The sequence below is a fragment of the Macadamia integrifolia genome, chromosome 9 (assembly GCF_013358625.1).
Source record: "Macadamia integrifolia cultivar HAES 741 chromosome 9, SCU_Mint_v3, whole genome shotgun sequence".
Classification (NCBI taxonomy): domain Eukaryota; kingdom Viridiplantae; phylum Streptophyta; class Magnoliopsida; order Proteales; family Proteaceae; genus Macadamia; species Macadamia integrifolia.
This window is the reverse complement of record NC_056565.1, coordinates 40,087,168-40,095,361: the sequence shown is the minus strand read 5'-3', so window position 1 is coordinate 40,095,361 and position 8,194 is coordinate 40,087,168.

The following is an 8,194-nucleotide window of genomic DNA, read 5'->3' as shown; positions in this document are numbered from 1 at the left end:
TGCACTTTGTGGCCGATGGTGATTCGTTATTGTGTACGCCATTGTTATACTTGGATATGGGTATGCTTTATAGCCCATGGTAATTCTGGTATTGTGTATCCTATACTTAATTGCTTGTATTCTAGAAAGGCTTGGACATGGATGCGATTTGGCTGATGGTTGATTCTGTATCGTAATCCATAATACCTATATCATTATGCAAGGCATGTAGTATAATGTGGTTATGTTACATTCCCTATGCTACATCCCCTTGTCAACAGGGGGTAAGGTGTTGGATAACTCAATTGTGGTATGTTCGATGAATCATTCTGGAATGCCACTTTCTGTGTTACAATGTGATTGTTGCCAGAGGTGGAAACTAGTTCAGCGTGGCCGATGGTAATTCCGATGCCTTGACTATCAGGAGGAGATTTTCAGGGGTTTTGCTGGGTAACCAATGGTCACATTCTGAGACTAGTAGGTTCCTAATCACGACTAGGGTTTGTATCACTGGGTGAGTGATGTGCGAGTTCTGGGACCAGGGTTACAACCTAATGCATCGTAGTAGCATAAACCTAATTTAGTTGTATGCTAGGTGGTTTAATAATAAATGAATTGCATCATTCGCATCATGGACTATGTGTTTATATTTGAATTCCTTTGCATCATAGAATTTGTGAATGTGCTTGCATAAAACCCATCCCTCCTGAGCTAGTTGGAGCTCACCCCATTCATATGTTGCTTTTTAGATGATGATGCAAGTGCGGTAGTGCCAATAGGCAGTGACGCTTCTTCCTCCGTGCCTAAGTACGGAGCTAGAGAATTTGACATATGTGCATACGCGGCACCATGAGTCGGGTGGTGATCGACTATCTTTTTGATATTGTACTATTGAGTGGTATTCTTTTGGAGTTATTATATGTACGTCATGAACAGATGTGAACGAAATAACTCTTGTTATGTAATATACTAACATTAGATGTTATCCCCATTTAATTTATGATTCCACTATTGTATACTCTGATTCTGTTGCAATTATTTAGTTTGTTCAGTGTTATGTGATTGTGATGGTTAAGGTACTGCAATCAGAGATCCCGGTAGAGATGTAAGATGGGTAAGCGTTGTACTCACACGTACCGCTAGTATCTTAGTACTAGGAGCGAGGTGTGACACATTGAGATGAGCGAGGGCACATAAAAACGGGAGCGAACCACCTAGGGACGAGGTATGGTAAAAGGAGAAAATTTGTCAACGAATAGAAGAACATGGATTGCAAATGGTAGAGAGAAAAATGCCAGAAGGAGGAGAGAGAGAGAGTGGTGGTAAGAGCTCATGGGTTCAAAAGAAACACGATCCCTCTATTTTTTTTCTTCCTTACCTTAATCTTTATCTTTCTAAATTCTCTCTTTCTCTCCCCTAAAGATATCTCTTCTCTTTTCGATAGAGAAAAATCTACATTATCCCTCCCATTTCACTTCTCTCTTTCTCTTTCTTCTCGACCTTAATTAAGAGAGAAATCTCCCACCGGTAAGAATTAAAAATGAATCCTCTTCCATAGGTGACTTTATCTCCTTCCGCATCTACTTGTGGGATTATCTTCCACATACTCTCTCTTATTCCTAATTTCTTACAAGGCTGAGAAGTTGAAACCCTTCCAAAATCTTTCGTTTTCTTAAACTTTTCTTCCCTCCTTATTGTGTTTACAAAGGGACTCTAAATGATGGGACTGTTGCGACAATCAAGATGCTTTGAAGGAATGGCTAGCAAAGGGAGCATGGGTTCAGATTTGTGGTAAAACCTTTTCCTTTACTCGATATTATTGTGTCATGCATATGTTTGATCAAAGTCCATAGATTTTTGGATTTCTCTGTGTAACTGTGATTTGGGCCCTTCTGCGAATGGCTCATTATCTCTTCAAAGACTAGAACCTTTCATCATGACTTTTGCTCATTGTATCACATTTGTGGGAACTTAAATGGCAGTGAAGAGCAATACGATAGAATTAAGGATAGTGATTTAATGGTTCTTCATAACATAAACTTGTTTGATCAAAATTGTACACGTTTCTGATTCTTTGTATATGATTGTGAGTTGGGTTGGGTGGTTAGCATCTCTACAATGCACATTTGTGATGGAATTAAATGGAGGTAAAGAGTAATAGAGTGAAACAACGATTCTTTATAAAATGTAATTGATCATAGTTGGATTTTCTAAGCGAGTTTCATTCTCCCTACTTGGTGGAGCTACTTGGCTATTGCAGAGACTAATGTTATGCATGTTCCCTAATTTGGTCAAATTTGAACTTTTATAATAAGTCTCATGCAGAATGTTGTCAATACCATTGATTTTGGGATTGCGGTGATCTACTGTCACGAAGGGATGACCCTATCTACCAATTTAGGGCTTGCCAATCAAACTGGAAAGGAGTCAAATCCTCCAAACCTAAATGATGAGTGACCTAACACCTCCCCGCTTAATCCCCCTTATATGATAAAATAAAAACTGGAAGACCTTGCACAAATCCCTAGGGAACCCCCCTAATGATTGGCAAAAGGGCGCAGAAGGTTGGAAAATACATCAACTAGGTAGGCCACTGGCAGCACACCACCGGTTGGATAGTCACCTATCGGTGACCTACTTCTAATGGCCTCTACTATGCTAAAATGCCTCATTTTCTAGAGAGACCTGCTACTTGCGTCGTGGCCAGCTCCACCCATCCTCCCACACTACATAGACCTTTGCATTTGACTTGGACACCTTGTGAGTCCAAGGTGGTGGGTCCACATGATCCGACCATCGGCTTAAATCAGTTTGGTTCTAGAATGGTGCAAATAAGGGAGAAATGAGCTTATTTTTTATCGATCTTTCTCACTAAGATGGATTTTCCAAAATCTAGACTTCATGTCAAATTTGGAGAATATATGGCATAATAAATGTGTTGGAGGGGGTCTTTTTTAATTGGAATTGGGTATCTGATCCAATGTAATACTTAATTTTAGGGCTTGTTCATTTCCCACCTAGACAAAATTTGGGAGAAGGAGAGAAAGGATGAGAAAGGGAAGGAGAAGAAGAAGAGGAAGAAGGGAAAGGAGCTCCCTGCAACTTTGGTTGTTGCTAGTTACCACCAAAGGTAAGCGTATACCTTCCCAAACCCCATTTTCTTCTCATTTTACGTTTTTGGTAGTTAATGATCCATGGATTCATCCAGGATGGAGAGGTACACCTCGACCACGGTGACTTCCGGTAGCCGGTGTGGTGTGCATTGCACTCCTCCACATGTTTCCTAAGCTCAAAGTGAGCTACCCAAGCTCCAAGATCATTTTAACCCAAATAGGAAAGTTAGGGTTTTGACCATTTATTTGGAAAAACTCCTAAAGCACTTAGTGGAAATGTGATCAACTAGGTTTAGCTGAAAGGTGGGAAGACCTCCTATGATCCCCACAGAACAATCCCTGGTAATCGGGCCCAAGATAGCGAAGTCTGAGAAATTGCTAAACTTTTAAGTTGGTCACTTGTAGGATTCCACCAGTATGACAACCTCCAACTTATGACCACCTACCGGTGACATTTTGAGGTTCGAATTGGCCTCTATTCACCCACCGGCTGCACAAAGTCTCCAACCGGTGACCTGCAACCGGTGGGTCCGTGATACTGTCAATTTTGATAGTTTGGATACTTATTGGGAGAAGCGCTATGGGAACCCCATGGGTACTTTTGACATGTATTAACGCCATTTTACCCCTTGCTACTAGGACAATGATAGTCACAATTCGATGAGGCCTAGTGGGGTTTGATTAGAGTATCAATTTTGGGAATTTCACCCGCCTAGTCGATAAACAAGGTGAGAGGTGGTCTGACTTTCTTTTGGAGTGTTTTAACCTTCTAGGACTGTATGCATGCCATAGAAATCATGTTTATTTAATTCAATTACATGTAAGCTATTTTCGAATTGTATAATGTATTTTATCATTTATAATCTATATATCTGATTTTGATTGTATGACAGGATCCGATGTTGCCGAAGGAGATTTTGGTACCATAATCATTGTGTGAATGATTTCATCATGCATTGGGTGTGCAATAGAGTTACTATGACTATGGATATACAGTTTGGCCGATGGTAATTCTGGGATTGCGTATCCCATACTAAACTTCTTATATGCTAGATAGGCTTGGATATGGATGCGATGTGGCTAATGGTGATTCTGGTATCATATTCCATTCTACTTGTATTGTATCACTATGAAATTCATGTAGCATATTGTGTTTAGGTCTCATTCCCTATGTTGTGATGCCTTGCCAATAGGGGTGAGGTGTTGGATAACCCAATTATGGTATGTTCGATGAACCCTTTCGGGCCACTTCCACAGAACGATGTGACTATTACCGGAGGTAAATAGTCTGGCTTGGCTTATAGTAATTCTGGTGCCATGATTGCCAAGAGGGGTTTATCAGGAATTTTCTTGGTGACCGATGGTCGAATTTTGGGATTGACGGACTCCTAATCAAGACTAGGGTTTGTATTGTCGGGTGATTGATGTGCAATCGTTTGGACCATGGATACAACCTAATGTATCATATTAGCATGAACATGACTTAGTTGTTTGTTAGGTGATTAAAGTAAAATGAATTGCATCATTACCGCATCATGGCATATGTGTGTTTGAATGAACCCCATCCCTAACTGAGCTAATTAGAGTTCACATCACTTGCATGTTGCTTTTTAGATGATGATGCCGGTACCGTCGTGCCATTGGACAACGACACATCCTCTTTGATGGCTAAGTATTGCAGCGATTGGTGGACACCATAGCCTAAGGAGCTCGATCCTGGCTGTGCTTGTGATACTTGTGCGTATGCCACACCCTTAGTCAAGAGCGGGGTTGTCATCTTCTTCGATTTTGTACTTTTGGATATTATTTGGTGGATTATTACACTTATGTTTTGGTGAATTATTACACTCATGTTTTGGTGAATGTGGTGAGAAATAAACTTGTTATGTAATATATACTTAACATTAGTCCTTCCTCAATGGATTTATATGATTCTACTTTTATTTACACTCTGATTTTTGCTGCTATAATTTTAGATGGTTCAGTTTTATTTTGGTTTTGATGGTTGAGTTATTGTTATTAGAGATCTTGGTAGATATATAGGTAGGGTAAGCATCCTATTCACACCAATGGTACTTTAGCAGGAGCCAGGTGGGATAACTTAGTATCAGAGCATGATCCTTTGCCTTAACTCACAATCCAACTGAATCTTAGGATATTGGGGATTACGATTGAACTTAAAAACTTAATCAACCAACAATAAATAGCATAGAACTAAGGGACAAGCATAGGTGTAAAAGCTATTTCATTGATAAAGAACTTAAATACCTTCACTTTTAAATCAAATTTTCCTAGAAAATAAATGACTGAAAGCAATAACACCAAAATAAACCCAACAACAAATGCATAACTGAAAAGAAATAGAACTAAAAGAGAAAAGCACTGAAATAAAACCTAAAACAACAAAACTGGAAATTTAAACCAGCTATGCAGGAAAGCAAGGAAAGGGAAATCCTAAGGCTAGCCAAACATCCTGGTGCCACTGCTCCTAAAGTGGTGTTTGTTGTGTCAAATGTATCTCAAAAAACACAGACATGTCCTTCATCTATGTAATACCTTGAAACTGCAAGCAATTGTGCCCAATGTTAGGACCTAGTTGGCACAGGAAGTGGGCTACCATTTGGTGGATTCACTAGTCTAGTAGTAAAAGAGAGCATTTTGGCAAAACCATAGGCCAAGTAAGGAGTATAGGATGGTCAGCAAAGAGGTGAGACCAATCCTACATTGGGTGGACTTAAGAACCCAGGAGCTAGGATAACTGAGGAACTACAAATGAGCAAACCGGAAGGTCACACAATTGCCAACTGGCTGGCAAAATGTAGGAAACTTTGTTTTTCCCATGTGGGCCCACATCCCTACACCCCTAAGCCTCACACTTACCCACTAAGAAGAGGTCCTAATGCTGACCAATTCCAACTTAATAGGTCGGTACTTGATAGGGTCCATTAATGGGAATTTGATTTTAAATAATTTTATGTTTTTAGAAATTAGTTTTAGAAATTAATTTTAGGAATTAGTAATTCATCCAAACAGACCATAAGGCCTATTTTGGCTGGGTATATAGGTGATAGGGTGGTTTTTGTTCACCTCATTTGCTTGATGCTTAATTCGGTGAACAGAAGAAAAGAAGAAGAAGAAGAAGAAGGAGCGGCTGTAAATGGCTGTTGTCCTTCTCCTACTACCCTACTACTACTGCATATGGCTATTGATGCTACTGACCTTGTGGTAGCTGCCGACCAAGGGATCGTTTACTACTTTGCTATTGATCAAGGTAGAGAAGGGGTGTAGCGAACTGCATGTTGCTATCGAAGGTGCGGAAAGGGGGCTGCTGCTATACACATATTATAAGGTAACAATTAACCTCTGAATTTGTTGTACAGTAGTGTAGTTACAATTTAGATATAGGTTCCGCTTGATTCCCAAGCATGCAGCCACCAAAAGTGAGAAATTTGGACTACATGCAAAGGAATTGGGCTGATTTCTAATGTAGGGATTAAATTATTAATTAATGTTTTCTATACATATAATTTTAGTAATGTACAGACCTTAAAATTATCCCTGTAGCCACCCATAAATTGGTTTAACTTCAACAAGTTCGGGCACATGCTCCCAGAGCTAAAATTGCCATCCCAGGGAAGAAAAGTGGGGAATATAAAAGGGCAGAATTTTATTATTGTAATTGATGATGATTTAGGGGCTGTAAAAAGACCTTAGAGACCATATAAGACCTTCCCCATGCTGCCATGGACATTGGCCATCGGCCATAAGCATCCTAAGCCAAGGGAATTAGCAGAATAGCCTGTGGGATTGCAGAAATGACCCGCCAATTTGGACAAGCGGCCAGCCGGTCGACACCCACCGGTTTGGTGTTTTTGAGGCTGATGAGCCCCATTTTTGGTTGAGTTATACCCTGCCCTCTGTGGGTTATGTTTCTACCTTTTTCCCAAATTAACCCCATGGGTAGGGGTAGTTTGAGGGATTTTCCGAGACTTTAAATTGGGTTGGTACATGGGCTGTTGGGAATTGTTTTGGGTTCAACAGTGAACTTGTATTGAGTCATATTAAGTGTAGGAAGTTGTTATAAATGTTTAACAAATACACCTTTGTTTAGGAACCTAAACTTATCGGGCAAGGACACGTAATTGATTGCGGGGATCCTATTTGTTACACATGTGCCTGGACCTGGTCTAATTTAAATTGTTGTGTTAGGTCCCGGACCAGAGATCAAAAGTACAGCCTGGTTTTGGCTCACACCCGACCGTTGCCAAAGGGGGAGAGATGACCCCAAATGTTCATGCATCGCGTGCCAATCTAACTAAGGGGATTCATACCTTCTGATCCCAGATGGTAAGTGACCCGACTCCCCACACAGGAATCCCGACATGTACCAAAGTTACCAAAAGGCCATGAGTATGACTAAGGGCAACTATGTATGCAAGACCAATTGGTGGACAGTAAGCAGTCAAGCTGTCTTGACCACCGAAAGCACTGGTCTGAATCTGGTGGGCTATTTTCGGTGAGCCAAATAAGCTTCTATCAAGGTTCTGATGCCCGTGGGTCCCACCACATGCATCATATACAATCTTAGATGATCCCAAATCATCCTTCACACTTTCCTCATGACATGAACAGTTAGTGGAACTAAGCAGTCGGGTTCTCGTGCTTCGAAAGTCATGTTAACCCGATCGGTCCGAGTAAGGTTCAACCAAACAGACCCTAAGGCCTATTTTCCTTATAAGTGGGAAATGAGGAATTCATTTCCTCATTTCCACTTTGCTCTTTCCTCATTTCCACTTTGCTCAAATGTAGGAGAGAAGAGAAAGAGGAGAAGGAGAAGAACAAGAAGAGGAAGAAGAGGGAGGAGACTTACCTTGGTGCCGGTTGCCGTCTAGTTGTCAGAATCACCGCCGGAGGTAAGTGCAATCACTCCTACTGCCTTCACTCTTTATTTTCACCTAGGTTAAGCTAGGTTGGGTGTAATCTTAGTGCACAAACCCCCTTGAGGTTGTGGAATGTGCATTTCGTGTCCCCGGTGCCATTGTCAAGCTCAAACCAAGTCTAATGAGCTCCAACAACAAGATTAGCCAAATGACCAACTAGGG